The sequence below is a fragment of the Pogona vitticeps genome, chromosome 2 (assembly GCF_051106095.1).
Source record: "Pogona vitticeps strain Pit_001003342236 chromosome 2, PviZW2.1, whole genome shotgun sequence".
NCBI lineage: Eukaryota > Metazoa > Chordata > Lepidosauria > Squamata > Agamidae > Pogona > Pogona vitticeps.
Genome location: NC_135784.1, coordinates 147034846 through 147051284, shown reverse-complemented (window position 1 = coordinate 147051284; position 16439 = coordinate 147034846). Strand labels below are relative to the sequence as shown.

Below are 16439 nucleotides of genomic sequence, written 5' to 3'. Positions count from 1 at the left end.
TTGGGTTTGTCAAAAGCAACAAACCAAAACAAACTGAGCCAACAAACTTTTAAAGCGACTTTTTGGGTTCGTTTGCCCATGTTCACCCTCCTTGTCCCCAACAGCCTGCTCCTGTCAATCAGAAGCATTAGGCAATGCTGGGAGGCACCAAGAGACTACTGGATTGGCAGGTGAATCAGCCAATTGCACAGCTCAAAGGGTTTTGGGAGAGTTTATTATTTATTTATTTATTTATTTATTTATTTATTTATTTATTTATTTATTTATTTATTTATTTATTTATTTATTTATTTATTTATTTATTTATTTATTTATTTATTTATTTATACCCCGCCTATCTGGTCAAATGTGACCACTCTAGGCGGCTTACAACACACTCTATAAGACAATTAAACATATAACATACCACATAACATAATTAGCATTAATAAAAAGAAATAAATTTTTTTCCCAAGAAAGCAAGAAACAAGGTATACTGTGGTAGAAAAAGAAAAGAGAATAATTAGGAATTAACTGGAAAGGGGGAAGGCCTGCCTAAACATCCATCCTTTCAGTTGTTTCTTGAAAATACCCAGCGAGGGAGCTGCACGAATCTCAGGAGGTAAGCTGTTCCAGAGGCGAGGAGCCACCGCCGAGAAGGCCCGGTTTCTTGTTTTTTCCTTCCGGGCCTCCCTCGGCGTCAGGCTCCTCAACCTCACCTCCTGACTCGCGCGAGTGACACAGGTAGAACTGGGTGGGAGTAAGTGTTCTGCCAAGTATCGAGGCCCTAAAACACTCTTATTTATAAGACCAATACACAGAGCCGCTTCTGCTAGTCAGAAGATCTCTTCTACCTCAGAACCAGGTTAGCTCAGATCTCCAGCCTGTCACTCTTCTATCCCCACCCCCTGCTGATCACACAGTAATCTCTGTACCTCAGCTCAAACCTCCAGTGTGGCATTGTCCATGTGGTTTGGGGACAGGACATTGTAACTCCAGTCCACCTCCTGATGAACAACACCTTGTGTCAGGTTCCCTGGCATGAACCATTGCTGGAATTTCTCCCAAGCCAGCTGCTAAAGGATCTGAGAGGACCTGCTTTGAGTATTCAGAACTTGGACATCTGAAATCCAAACTTTATCAATCTTGGAGGGGTTGGTAGAAAAGAGTCAGAGGAAGCTTCTCTGCAATTTTGGTGTCTCTAGTTGTCTGGAGGGTGTTCTAGGGCTCCCAGATATCCAAACCGACCTGAACTGATTTGTGGTACATTCCCCCCCCCCCCCAGTTCAGGAAGTTTGTAATTCATGGTTTGCAGACTTCAATGAACCAGAAACCACAATGAACTGCCATTTTGCTGGTTCATGCCAAGCTCTATCTGATAATTCTTTTTTTAAAATTGTATGAAAATTGGTGTTTAAAAACATGGTTGAAGTTTGTAAGCATTTAAGAAAGCTTTTTTTTTTCCAAATTTCCATCTTTAAAACCACTTTGATACGTTTTGGGCTTAGAATTGAATATAATGCAATTTAGAGAAGTGAAAAAATTGGACAGATGTCTATCATCCAATTTTCATGTAAAATCAGGTTAATCCATTGCAGAATGTGAAAAGATATTTGCCATAATCCATAAAATAATCTTTATGGTACCACTTCTCTGACATGTGTTTTTACTAGCCAATCTGAGAACACCATGGAGTAAAACTGGGGGTGTGAATGTCTAGTTTACTTTCTCCTCTCCAGAAAATTTGCTAGTCCTTTCAAACTTTTCTTACTTCATGTGGAATGCTTCAGAATTTCCTTGAGTTTGCACCAGATTTTGAGACAACACTTGGTGATCTTTTATGATTATGAGAACTTCTCTGAGAAATGTTACTTTTTTGAAGCTAGTTGACATGGAATGTTCTAGGCTTTCTTCTTTGTTTGAAAGTATCTTGTTTCTCAGCTTCCTTGTCCTCACTGACATCCAGTCTGTAAGGCAACCCTTTGTTCCCTATGCAGTTTCACCCAATCTTTGTTAGAATGTGCAGAAGCACGTAAGCAGCTCCCCATTAAATGAGACTGAAGATTTAGAGCTTGAGATTAAGCTACGATCTCACGTAATATAACAGGGGTTACATTACGTGAGACCGTAATGGACAGGGGTTCTTGTTTAATATTTGCAAAATATTATTTCTCTATGTGTAACAGAGAGAGGGGGCAGGGGGTAGGCAGGAAGATGAAGAGTGACAATGTGGATTTAATGTGCTATTTTGTAAATAAATCCTATGTATTCAACACACATACAAGAGCACTTTTGTCCTGAGCCAGAGAGGCCTGGTGCCAATTGGGATTTTGGAGGGAAAAAAAGGAACCAGCGTAGTAAAGTCACCACACATAAGTCCAGTGTTATTTTCCTCTAGCACTGCTTGTTCCAAGATCTGTCTTCTTTCTTAGTAGTGTTGCTGGGTCTCAGGGCACTGACTTGAGTCTCAGGGAATAGCTATACTTTCCAGGGCCTCCTGGCAAAAAGACAAATTTCAGGACAAAAAAAATCGATCATCTCTATCATCCCAGAGTGCAGGACATGCAACAATGGGCTCAAGTTAGAAGAAGCCAGATTTTGATTGAATATCAGGAAAAATATCCTAACTGTTAGAGCAGTATGATATTTGACCCAATTACCTCAAGAAGTGGTGAGCGCTCCAACACTGGAGGCATTCAAGAGAAACTTAGACCACCACCTGGTAGATATCCTTTGGTTTGTACTCCTGCATTGAGCAGGGGGTTGGACTCGATGACCTTACAGGCCCCTTCCAACATCACGATGCTATGATTCTATCTGTTTATTATTACCATCAATGTTATTTTAGTTCTGAGGAGCACCTCTACAACATTACGAAGTCAGCAGCACTATTTTGTTGGATTAAGATCATTAAAAAGTTTTGCATTTCTATTTGGTTGATAATATTTCAGTTTCTCTCTATTCACCTCTTTAAAATCAGTGTCAGATCACTGTAGGGTTTCAGTTAATCTAGAAGCTATGTTCTTCTGACACATACTGGAAATTTCACTCTAGATATACTTTGTGGATCCCTACCAGACCCAGGCAGTTCTAAGTTGGCCCCAAGTTGCCTTTCAAATATTTTCACAAATGTAAGGATGAGCAGAGTGACATTTGGGCCAGTACAATTAATTAGACAGACTTCCACCCATATTTAGATTGGATTGACCTGGTTATTTTTTCTGAAGTTCTCTCCCAACTCTAAATGAAATTAGGACCAAGACTATCAAATCATCATGACTTTTAAAAAAAACACACTTTAATTGTTTCCAGCATTTTTGTTATATTTCTCATTCTTAAACCAGAAGGAGGCCCGGAGGGAAAGAACAAGAAGCCGGGCCTTCTCTGCAGTCGCCCCCTGCCTGTGGAACAATCTGCCCATGGAGATATGCCTGACACCATCGTTGGATGGGTTTAAACGAGCATTGAAAACTTGGCTCTTCTGTCAGGCTTTCTCTGAGCATTACGTTGCTAATATCTATGCTTCCATTTTATCCTTTTGCCATCCTTTCATCACCCTTTCTACTAACTTTATAGCCATCTGTTTTAATTTATCCTGGTAGTTATTGCATCTGTTGAATGTTTGTATTATTTCATTCTTATTGTATTTTAATATTGTGTTTTTTGTCTTCTTCTTGTTAGCCTCCCAGAGTGGCCTGGCTGCCAGATGGTGTGGGGTATAAATCTGCTGGAGGAGAGTCTCCTGGACTGCAAAGAGAACAAATCTATCCATTCTGAAAGAAATCAACCCTGAGTGCTCACGGGAAGGACAGATCCTGAAGCTGAGGCTCCAATACTTTGGCCATCTCATGAGAAGAGAAGACTCCCTGGAAAAGACCCTGAAAAGACTCCCTGGAAAAGACCCTGATGTTGGGAAAGTGTGAAGGCAAGAGGAGAAGGGGATGACAGAGGATGAGACAGTTGGACAGTGTCACCAAAGCTACCAACATGAATTTGATCCAACTCCGGGAGGCAGTGGAAGACAGGAGGGCCTGGCGTACTCTGGTCCATGGGGACACAAAGAGGCAGACACGACTTAATGACTAAACAACAACAAATAAATCTAACAAACAAACAAACATTTGTGTTGAACTAAGATAACCTTCACCAAATGGATGCTCTCTAACTGATGGCTTGGACAACAAATCCCATTATCCACAGTGAATTATCACAACGATTGGTCTTTATGGGAATGTAGCCTGACACATGAAAAAGGCATCTCTTTTGAGAAGGCTGAACTAACACATAGGTTCTTAAACACTGCCATTGTAAGCCTTTCCAAGAAAAGATAAAGAACAAATAACCATAAGTCAGCTGGTGAGTAAGAAGCACTGGGCAGGTATGTAGCAGCACAATAGTGGTTTGTGGTCTAGATCTGAGATGGGTCATCATACATTTTTACCCTTACCCTTTTTTGGGGTACAGGCTCAATACAGTCAGGACCAGGCAATATGGTGACTGCAACACATGAACTAGACTTTCCTCTCTGTTTAGTTGCACCCTCCTTCAAGTAAACAGAAATCAGTTTTAGGCTGATGGTTAAACTTATAGAATGACAATCTGTGATCTGTATAAACGATTATGATCAAATTGCCATAACTTGTAATTTATTTACTGTGAAAAGCCTGGCTGTGTTTTTTGGGATGCTGTATCATGGCACTTCAATCTAGTGGGAAAATAGTAATATATTTAAGGAATAAGTACTATGGAGCAAATTAAAAATAAATTGCTCTTTTCAAGTAATCATTCATTCTGAGTGCACAGTTGCGGGAATTTATGGCCTCACACTCAAGAAATTTATTTTAATGAAATTAGCATACTACATATAAAATGAATATTATTTATTTTCCACATATAGCCATATTCATCAGGTTTCAAAAAATATAAGGCACAGGAATATTTCAGACAGCACCATGTTTTCTGACTTTATTTGATTTATACCTTCTTTCCCTTCCAATGCTGGTTCCTCATGCAGCCATCTAGTCGCAGTCTTCTGTGTTACAGTGAGCTGTGTTGTATTTCTATTTAAATTTATAATGTCTGCCATTGACGGCATTTGTCTATCATAGCTTAAATTGTATACTATGTTTTTAAAAGAAGAAAAATTTATTAGACAGTCCTATAAAATAATGGTGCTCACAGTTTGGATCTCCAGATGGTTTCGATTTGAATTCCCATTGAGCATTCTGGCTTGGTCTTTCAGGAGCTGGAGTCCAAAACATCTGAAGGGCAAAAAGCTGAAAACGACTCCTCTAAAAGAAGCTCCAGCTCATTATTGATGACCAGATATATATCTCTATAATGCAGCTTTGGATTGCTTCTGGAATATTCTCCGCCTGTGTAAGATTTTTGAGAGAAAAGTTGGCGAAGGCTTCCTTACATGAAAACTTCCTTACAACAGGCTTCCTTATGGGCTACCTTACATGCAGAAGGTACCAGTGAGCGGCTTCCGTGGATCACTGAAGGTGTCATTGATGATTATAACAACGGGGCTGAATATCATGAGAAAAACAACCCTATTATTCTCAGAGAACCTTGTGTATCAAACTGTAAAATGTTGCCTATTTGGTGGCTCCATCATTTCGGGAAGGCCTGGGCTGAAGAACTATTTTGGAGTCAACTCATTACACAGAGAAAGGCAAACCTCAAGGCTGTTAATACCTAAATTCCCTCAAGTCTGAGAAGAACTCAAGCATGCAAGGCCCATCCTTAAGAGGAACGCCCAAGGGACTCATTTTAGAATCTTCCATATCCTTCTGCTTTTCCTTTGGTGGATGCCTGCAAACCTGCACTGCATATTTATCCAACTGAAACATCCTTGCTTAATGTTGTTGATTTAAGAAACCACATGTGTCACCAGAAATATGCCTGGAAGAAATATCTTTTTGTCTCATCATGTTCTCGTGGCATGTAGTTTTCATTACAGCTGTTGACTAATTGTCATCGTTTTAAAATAAGATAAATCACGAGCTGAAAAATCCACCATGCATGCATACTGTACTTTTTCACCAGTCAGGAAATGATAATTCCCTCCTTTCAGAAATGTCCAGAAATGTATATGTCAAGAACATATATATAATGATGTCTTCTTTTGCATTTGGTCTGCTCTGCCAGATAGGAAAAGAAAAGCTATTCTTCATAATGCTAGTGAATTCCCTGCCACCATCACTCCACAGCCTGATTTAAAAATATCCTTGATTGAAATGAAATATTTTGAAGAATGTTCACTGCACCTTCTGAAGTAATTTGTATTAATTTGGCCATCTTCTGAACTGGGCACTTTTCGTGACATGACCGAGAGCATAATATACTTCCTTTCCACTCTTCCCCATTACTGTTTGTTTTTCCTAAACTTAGCAGTGGGAGTAACAAGCCGAGTTTCTTGTGACAGGCCTGCAGGCTGCCATGGAACTGCTCAGTATCATCCATCCAGCTGCTCAGGCCTGGAAAATGTAGTTCCCATTTTATTTGGCCTCAGCGGATGCTGCTAAACCTTCCTCAGGAGATGTGGTGGACATTTAGTGCAGTGTTTTAGAATATACTGGACTCAGAGGGTGAAGACATTTCATCAGTGAAATATAAGGTAAAGGCAGGCTGTAGAACTTTTCCTCCATCATGATTTGTGCGATTTGAGCAAAATGTTGATGTCATTTCTTTTGAAGTTAAACACATAAAACATGGTAGGCTTAATTCTCAGAAAGGTGCAAAGAACCTATCTATTGCTTCTAACTTTACTACTTTCTACAACAAGGTAGCAGTTTTCATAATTTTAAATGCTGTGCATTTAAATAAATGCACATATATAAGTCTTGCAATCCACACAAATAGTTTCTAAAACCAATTTCCAATACCATCATTTAATGGCAAGGAGAAGCTTGCCATTTTCTCACGTAGCACTGAAGGACAAAGGAGTCCAGAATTTAATATCCCTATACTAGATTGAGTAGGACTGTGTTGGTTCAGCAAAATCTCATATTAATAACTCCCTCCCACAGGAGGCTAGACTGGCCTCATCTGCTGTCCTTCTCTTCAGGCAAACTTCTCCCGAGTGAATGGCTACTGAGTGGGGTTTTTTAAATGGATAGTTGTACCTTACTTACTGCATTTAATGTGATTTGTTGTTGCTTTTTAAAAATTGAATTCATTTGATTCTTTTAGTATTGTATACTCACCATCATTAGCTGAAACACTATCTTTCAATTGTTGGAAGCCACCTTACAGAGATAGGGACTCAAGTCATGGGACTTGCGGTCAAGTTGGATTTCAGTTGCACTAGTGACTTGACTCAGTTTGTTTATTCCCCCCCCCCAATGAATAAGGCTTAGTTCATGACTCAGAACCCACCCACCCCTCCTTTGCTTCTGGGGGGGAAAGCTTGTTTTGAACTCAAACTTGGGACTTGGGACCATGGACTTGGGACCAAAGATTTGGACCCGGACTTGGGACTCAAACTCAAAGACTTGCCAACATCCCTGCCACCTTGGGTTCATTTTAAGGAACAGGTGGGTTAAAATTTTTTAATAAATAAATAATTATGGTTATTAAGTCAGAACTGTCTCCTCAACTCTTGTGGAGGTGTTTTTGAGGTTAAAGGTTATCATCAATTAACAATTGGCCTGCCAGCTCAGACATAACCACAAAATAACTATCAATCTGACATTTCAAGACTATGGAGAAGGGACAAGATGGGACTTGCAGTTGCCATTTCTCTTTCTCACTTCCCCACCTTCCAGAAGCACTGGCCGCCAATGGTCCCAGCAGGAAGGCTCCCCATCCTCTATGGTATGAGATGCGATCCCCTTGGAAAATAAGCTACTGGTGTCCAGCTGTGATGATATATGAAGATATAACCATGCTGGGGTGTGGGTTACGTGAGGACATCTGTAACTTAATTGGAGTGGTGAATATGGGGAATCATTTTCATCTAATCCAAGTTTCAATACTACTGAGAAACTTGTATTTAATACATACAACATTTGTTGGCACCGTCATCATCAAGTTTACAAAATATTGTGTATTTTTCATGCCAAGCTTTCAGTCGAGTTCATTAATTTTATTTCTACTCATTTGAGCAGCTCAGCAAGTCATACGAGTTATACCATTTTGAAGCAAATGATTTACTTCTTCCTTTGCTTGCTTGCTTGCATACCTCATGAGCACCTCTTCAATTTGTAACAAAACTGCTGAAATCCTACTGAGCAACTCTGCTTGCATGACTTGACCGAGATGGATTCACGTATCACTTCCGCATCTCCTTGTGCAGTCTTTTGTGACAAGAACTGCACAACCAATTGTGCAATTGACTCACACCATCCTCCTTGCCTGGGGGTAATGCCCAACAAAGTTATGGCCATATAACTTGGTATTACATGGCAACAAACAGGATTCTGGCCATTATTTCAACTGAGCAAATATCTTCCAAGAGGACAAAACTATTCTACATTGTAAATTGGGCAGATGGGGCCATCATAGCTGAGGAGTTACCTTTGAGTTCAGATTCTACTCAGTCCTAAATAAGATCAGAATGAGTATGTCCTAGCCCGCTAACACTTTGCAGACTCTTTTTGTAAGTGGCATTCATTTTGGGTGCATTATGTGATTTCCAACCATACTGTCACTGTCAACATGGCCTGAACCCCATCAAGTATGTACAGCGTAAATGTCAAATTCCAGTAAGGGACCTAGTTGCTCTTAAACCCTGCATCAAGTCAAATATTATTTTAAGTAATCCTAATCAAATTAATCTTCAACTCACCCTTTGCTCTAGTCAACCTATGACTTCATCCTGAGTTGCCCGGACTGTGACCTGAATTTCATTTTGATCCCATTAGAACTAGCAAACCTAACTTGTTAAAAGAAGGAGATAACCTTTAAATTACCCTTTATATTGTTTAAAGGGACACTTTGTTTTTCATAGCATCCTACACCAACAGCTTTAGTGCAGCTGAGCTGATACAGATTGCATCACAAAGAAACATGAAACAGGTATAGTATTCTATAGGAATAACTTTCATGTGCATATTTAGCAGGTAGATGGTTAAATGATTGTCGAGGTATATAGCAATTAAGTAATTGACTGATTTTTATTGTATTGTTGCTTTGGGGATTCCAGACATAGCATGATTTTGTTAGTATTCTCAGCAGAAGAATTTACAAAATACAGTAACTAGAAGAACTTCAGCACTTTTAAAAATCCTTATTCATTTGCTGAAATTCTAATGGAATAGTGCAGTATGCCACACGCAAACATGTCTGCTGAACCCATGGAAATTTGATGAGTCAACTCCTCTATAAGTCTCACTGATTTATACAGGTCTACTTGTAATTTATTTCAGCATATATATTCATGATCCGGTATTTGAGTGCCCTAGGGTGCCTCCAGTGTCCTTTGGACCTGCAAAAAGGTCCCTCACATAATCAAGGGTCACATTTTATCTCGAGCCTTGATATTTAGGACAGGAAACCCTGTCAGTTTTACTTTTCTGAACGTTTTTGTTCCTCCTATTTTGCTTTTGAGGCAAACAGCATGAGCAGTAATTATATGTTTCACCAGTATCAATAATGCACATATCTTCTGTATCCTACTTCTTTGGTTATAATTTTTTTTTAAAAAAAATTAAAATATCCTCAATTGTCAGTATAGGAAATAGTCATCACAATAGAGGAAATAGTAATCAAAAAAAGCTCACATTGAAGGAAACAGACTTATTACTTATGCACTACTTATTTTTAAAAGACTACCTCCCAAGTTGTTACACTGATGATGATTTTGTCTTTACAGGTTTGGATTTGTAAAATTCCTGTCCACTCATCTAACCTTTCTGGAGATAAGGGGATGAAACAGTATGCGAATTATTAAGCATGGTTACATTTGGGTTCCCACCTTGGTAGGACCTTATCCAGTTCATCTCCCCTACTGCCCCGGAACTAATTACAGAGCCAGATCCACTGGCTTGTCAGGAATTTGCACTTTTACAAGGTTGTGCTGTCATTCATGCCAAACAAAGCAAACAGTGGTAGGCATCCCCCCAGTAGAGAGCTGAGGTTTAGGCAGGAATGAGCATTTCCTCTGCTATTCTCTGCTTTCCTGAAAAGGAATGAATGTTCTGCTTTCCTCTGGCAATCACTTCACAGAGATCAATGGTTAGAGCAACAAAGGAAACCACCCAGGAATGATAGGTAATTGGTGTGTTGGCCCTATGATGCATGGTAATTCTGCTGTGTTAATTTGACATAAACACTACAAAAGAGTGATTCATGCAGCTGTCACAAGATAGTTCACTGTGAAGGTACCATGGAGATAATCCCAGCATCCATTAATATTAGTTAGTTAGTTAGTTAGTTAGTTAGTTAGTTAGTTAGTTAGTTAGTTAGTTAGTTAGTTAGTTAGTTAGTTAGTTAGTTAGTTAGTTAGTTAGTTAGTTAGTTAGTTAGTTAGTTAGTTAGTTAGTTGGGCATCCTTCAGTCTCGAAAGACTATGGTAACATGCTCTGTATGGAGGACTTGGAACAGCGTCTAGTGTGGCTGAGGAGGCCGATTCGAGAGTGACAGTCTCTTCCACACTGAAGACAAATCCAATCTGTCCCCTGTCCAGGTCCCATGTTAGAATAATTGTTCTGCACTTTGGATTACAGTTTTGGTTGGATATTAAACATGGGCTACTCGTATTTGCATCCCTAGGGATACAAATAAGAATAGCAGCACCACAGGTGACACAGAGGTCCATTCCTTCCCCCCAGAACTAACCAGTCCACTCACCGGTTACCACGCAGCACTGGAGCCCTTCACCATGGTCCCTGCACCAATCATGGAAGAGGTCTGGTTAGCTCTTCCCCGCTACTCTGCACAGCCAACCACTCATCAGCTGAGTGGGGAGACTCCCTGTCCCAGCTCCTCACCAGAGTGACCAGTGGTTAGTAGTGAGTGGACTGACTGGTTCTGGTGGGAGGCAATGGACCCCCATTGCACCCATGGTGCTGCTTTTCGTATTCATATACCAGGGATACGAATACAAATAGCCCATGTCTACTGGATATTGATAAGGTCAAGTTCATTGAATGAATGCATATACAGTATATTGCTCTGATGTCTTGGGATATATATATATATACACATACATGCATAATGTCTGAACTAGGTGTGAAATGCCACATTGATCCACACAATCCACAACTTGCACCTACTAACCCAAAATCATCTCTTTATTTTTTGATGCCATATAAAGTAAAAATGTATAAGTACTGCCCTGTACTTTCACACTTATGTTTGAGGAAGTGGATATAAAAATGATCTTTAAAATGCCACAACATTTTTGTCTTTGTTATTGTTGTTTGTATTTGCTACTGTTTTGTTTTGCAACTTGCCTAAAATATTTTGTTGGAGTCAACTTTGTCATTACATTCCTCGGTGGTGGTTCTAAATCCTGTTCCTATTTATTTTTATTTTTTAATCTTGGGAGAAAGATACCCGATGAAGAGATCATACCAGCATGTCTTTTAAACTCAGCTTATTAATGTCTGATTGCTATGACAGGGAGCAGGAGGAACATCACTTTTTCAGCCAAAAGAAAAAGGAGGAGGAAGGGAAGGGAAGGGGGGAAACACAGAAAAACAGAGCTCTGTAGACTCCCCAAGCACTTAGCAGCATTTATCAAAATGTATGGAATAGTTCTGCCACTTTGCCACCCAAGACCACTGCTAGTAAATCGACTGTCACTTTCAGCCCTGCAATTCTGTAGACTAATTTTAATGCTTTAGCCCCACTGGTCTGTCTTTTTTGCTTTAATGCACTATTTAATACACCCTGGAGGAACACCTCCTTCTGGTTTTAATACTCAGCCCATTTGCACATTTTCCGAAACTTCACAATGGGTTTTAATGGATTGATAAGGCACCAGGAGATAGAGGTGTGTGTTCCCAGCACACACACACACACACAAAGAAAAGAAAGCAAAAGGACAGACAGAAATTGGAAAAGTTGAACTTCAGAAGATGTCATATATCAAGGAAGCAAGACCAATTAAGGTGGCCAGAATTTCTGCTCAAGTAGCTGTAACATCATCAGGATTTCCTACCGAGTGTACCATTTGGAAAAGGTGAGTGGAACTGGGGCACTGGTAGGGATGGTGGAATGTGTTTTTCCATGGGCAGAAAGTAATCAGCCCCTCCTGAGAATGTCTTACCAACACCAACTGCAAAAACACCTAGGTTGCCAGCTTAACTTTAAGGATAAAATTGTGGCTGTGTTTAAAGTGAGAGAAACCACCCCATCAGTCAAAGAAGGATTTCAGAGATGTGACTTGAGTAATGTTCTGGCATAGTAAAGCTTGTGGATTTGATCATTAATAATATTTTTGCATGATCCTTTGGCTTCTTTGGTCCAGCCCGATGTCAGCCAAGAGGGTCAAAGTAAGTTTGGCCTTCCCCATTTTCTCCATCTGACTGCAAGCACAAGGCATCTCTCTGAAAACAACCCCTGCTTGCTAAGCCGGAAAGATAACATTTCTGTCAGCAAGCTCCAACTCAGCTTGGCATCTAAATTCTCAAATTGTGAACTGGACAGAGTTGGTAGAGTCCACGGCCTGCGATTGCAAAACGTCTCGATCTCCCACTTGGAATGCTACACCGACTGGTTTTTTTTTAAATTGAGACACTTAACAAAAGCATAGGGCAATAAACAGGAATCAGACAGGTAGAAATCAGATCACTACAAGGCACAGTGCACTCCTATAGACTAATGACGGCCAATCCCATTGGGGCTACAAGATGAAAAAGAACAGCAAGTGATTATCATATTTTTAAGCGTATTTACCAAGGAGTTTAATGTAAGGCTGCATTATTCTACACATATCTTGAAATCATTGGAGCATAAACATTTATCTGGGAGTAAGCCCCACAGAATTAAAAAAAAAGTGTATAAAATTGCATTATGAGAACACAAGCATTGTCTTCATGCCTTTCTAATTACATGGCTTCACATAATACATATATTCTTCACATTTTCAGGTATTCCTGACTTTCCAAAGGCATCGTATTCTGTCCTAGTGGCACAAAGAGAACTGAGAAAGTCCAGAATATATTGGAAAATATGCCCAGAATGAACTGATTTGGCATTAAAAATTATAGGTTTGCTACATTGAGAAGAGCATCTAGATTATAATAAAGTAAAGGAAAGCAAAAAAAGTCCATCAGGAAAAAGAAGTTGCAAAGTTCTTCACACCAAGATCAATTGACAAGCCTGTTCCGAAACCTTTAAAAAGAGTCACATGATCTGCCTTGATCTCCTGGATTGAAGAAGCCACCTTGGTAGTCTGGGAAAAGTTACTGTAATCACTTCCTTGGATGGCAGCTTGATGATGATTGAGAGTCTGAATCTTCAATGGACATGTCCAGTCCTAGGTTCTGCTGTGGGCAAAAGATGTGATAATATAGAACCACGACAATTTTTTTTCATTTTTATTTTCAGTGCACAACATTCTGCATTATGAAACAATGTTACCTTACACGGGAGCTCATTTAGTGATGAGGTACAATCACAAATGTGTGGGGAAAGGGCCAGGCACCAGGGTACTTCCCAGTGCCTCCCCTCTAACTAGGGTCTCATCAGAACTACTCTAGAACCTAGATATAATCCTACCATTTGTGACCCCTGTTTAAGAACTTTCAGAGAAAATGAGCCTAAGTATGGACTTTACTAAGTTTGGTATGCATCTAGTCTGTCTGAGGTAAATCCAAGCTCACTTTAAAAGTCTGATTACTGAATCACATCTCTCCCTGTCGTTAGAAGGGAGAATGCATCAGGTAGAAGTCAAATTCATTTCCCTTGAATTCAACTTTGCCCTTAGTTGCAGCTGAATTGCCAACCGTGACCTTCTCAATTGTTAGGATTGTCTGAGTCCCATAGAAAATCACTGGGCTTACATAAGCAATGGAGTGTCCCCCCCCTCCCCGTTGGGTTTAGTGGGATCAAATAAAACATGGTGAGCTAGAAGTAAAAGATCTAGACATGTTCACTGCTCCTTTTCACTTTCTAGAGTAAAGACATTATCCTTCTCACATCTCTGGGACATAACTGACAGCTGTCTAGAGCTTCTTCTCTCCTCCCCCCTCCCCAGTCAACAAATGCAAGGAGAAACTCTTCCCATTAAAACCTGAAATTTCTGAATTGAATCATAATGGTGCCAAGGCCCATCTCTGCAGAGTAAGTTATTGGTCCACATTCAGTGAATGATTATTCACTGTGGGAGCTCTGTTCCTGTATTATTCATGCCATTCTGCTTAGCGCTAGATTTATGTGTCGGGAAAAACACACAAACGGAATCCGATTTGTTTGATTTATGTCTTGTAGGTACTGCCCTTTGGCTCCATTTTTGTATGTATATTTAAGCCCAAATGTCTCAGCTCCTTTCTTTGTCAAATATTTCTTACTTAAAGCTTGCAACCTTTGCAAAGGCTGGAAGATTTGTATGACACCAAGCTATACAGGGATGAGGTCTTGTTCTAATCCCCCTTTCCCTCCCCGGGCCAAATTTAAGAATATAATTATTATTTGGAAACTTTTCAGACTGAGATGCAGCAGATCATTCCCATGGCTAAGTTCCAAAGTCAGACAGATTATTCTGAGCCATATTTATTTAAGGTGACAAAAATAGATTAATTATTTGCCCCAAACATATTTGTGGTACCAAAACATTTATTATCCTATCAAACTTTCAAATACTGGGATCCTCCACCTCCACTACCATCTTTTCTGAATCATTTGATTGCTAGCATACCAGGCAGATATTGGGCAGCTTTAAACTGTAAGAAATAAATATAGTAAAATACTAATGCTTATAACTAAAGATGGGCATGGAGAACGGGTTCAATGATTGTTTCCATTCTGGCCCTCTGGCCACACAGCTGTTCTCTGGCTTCCCAGCCCTGCCTCCTCTGGTGGGCACCCACTTGGAGGCGGCACAAAGCCACATCACTGCCCTTACATGGCACCCACTGGAGAAGGCATGGCTGGGAAGCTGTGCTACTGCCTCTGAGTGGGTGCCTGCCAGAGGAGGTGGGGTTGGGAAGCTGGGGCACCCACAGAATAACTGTATGGCCAGAGGATCAAATTCATTCATTCATTCATTCATTCATTCATTCATTCATTCATTCATTCATTCATTCATTCATTCAAGTTATATACTATCCATCTGGCCAGCTGCCAGTCTGGGTGGTCAACCACAGGAAAATAACGGAAACAAACTCATATAGTACAACTCAATAATAAAATAAAATAAAATAAAATCAAACAATATAAAATACATTCTGAAATACCTAAATATTGAAAGTGGCGGTAATCAATGACATTATAAGCTGTTGGCTACTCATTCTGTGGATGACACAGTTTGAAAGGCCTGCCGGAATAACCAAGTTTTGAATTGTTTCTCAGACGTCTCCAGTGAAGGGGCCAGTTGAATGGCAGAGCCTGTGTCCTGGGTACACTCCTATACTGCAGTGAGACCTGGACCCTTTGTATGACAGGAGAGGAAGTTGAACACGTTCCCTATGCGTTGTCTCCAATGCAGTTTTTTAATCACCTGGCAGGACAAAGTTCCAAATAGAGTAGTCCTAGAACAAGCTGGAATTTTTAACATATATACATTACTGAAACAGTGACATCTACGTTGGCTTGGTCATGTCATGGGAATGGCTGATGGTCGGATTCCAAATGATCTCCTGTATGGAGAATTAGTGCAGGGAAATTGCCCCAGAGGGAGACTACAGCTGTGATACAAGGATAACTTCAAGCGGGATCTGAAGGTCTTCGGAATGGACCTCAACAGATGGGAAACCCTGACATCTGAGCGTTCACCCTGGAGGCAGGCGGTGCATCATGACCTTTCCCAATTTGAAGAGACCCTTGTCCAGCAGGCCGAGGCAAAGAAGCAGTACCCAAAACAGCAAAACCAGGGAGCTGGACAGGGGACAGATTGTATTTGTCTTCAGTGTGGAAGGGATTGTCACTCTCGAACTGGCCTTCTCAGCCACACTAGACATTGTTCAAAGACCTCTACTCAGAGCACTTTACCATAGTCTCTTGAGACTGAAGGATGCCTACAGTTGATCCCGCAGCCAAAGAGTGACCTCCCAGAAGGCCCAATCTCTTGTTTCCGTTCTCTGGGCCTCCCTCAAGGTCAGCATCCTCTGCCAACCTATCTGAGATGTTCTGGTAGGATGGGCAGTCCCAGTCATGGCCACCTCTACTTATAAAGCACCAACACTTTTGCAAGCTCTTTACATATACTAGAAGATTAAGTGAGGCTCTGTCTGCAGGCTCACATTGTTATAGTCAAGATTATGCAAAAGGAGAAGGAATAAAGAAGGAAGAGAAAAACAAATGCCATCATCTAGTAGAAGTTAGTTCACCATCTCACAAAGTATTCC

The 16439-nt window shown here is 40.4% G+C and overlaps 1 long non-coding RNA gene across 1 annotated transcript; it reads left to right on the top strand.

The window, feature by feature from the left end:
• The first annotated feature begins 989 nt into the window (after positions 1-989).
• LOC140704156 (uncharacterized) lies at positions 990-14372 on the top strand. Its single transcript, XR_012083284.2, has 2 exons — positions 990-4335; positions 5222-14372. It is a non-coding gene; the product is annotated as an uncharacterized LOC140704156 (long non-coding RNA).
• Positions 14373-16439: the final 2067 nt, after the last annotated feature.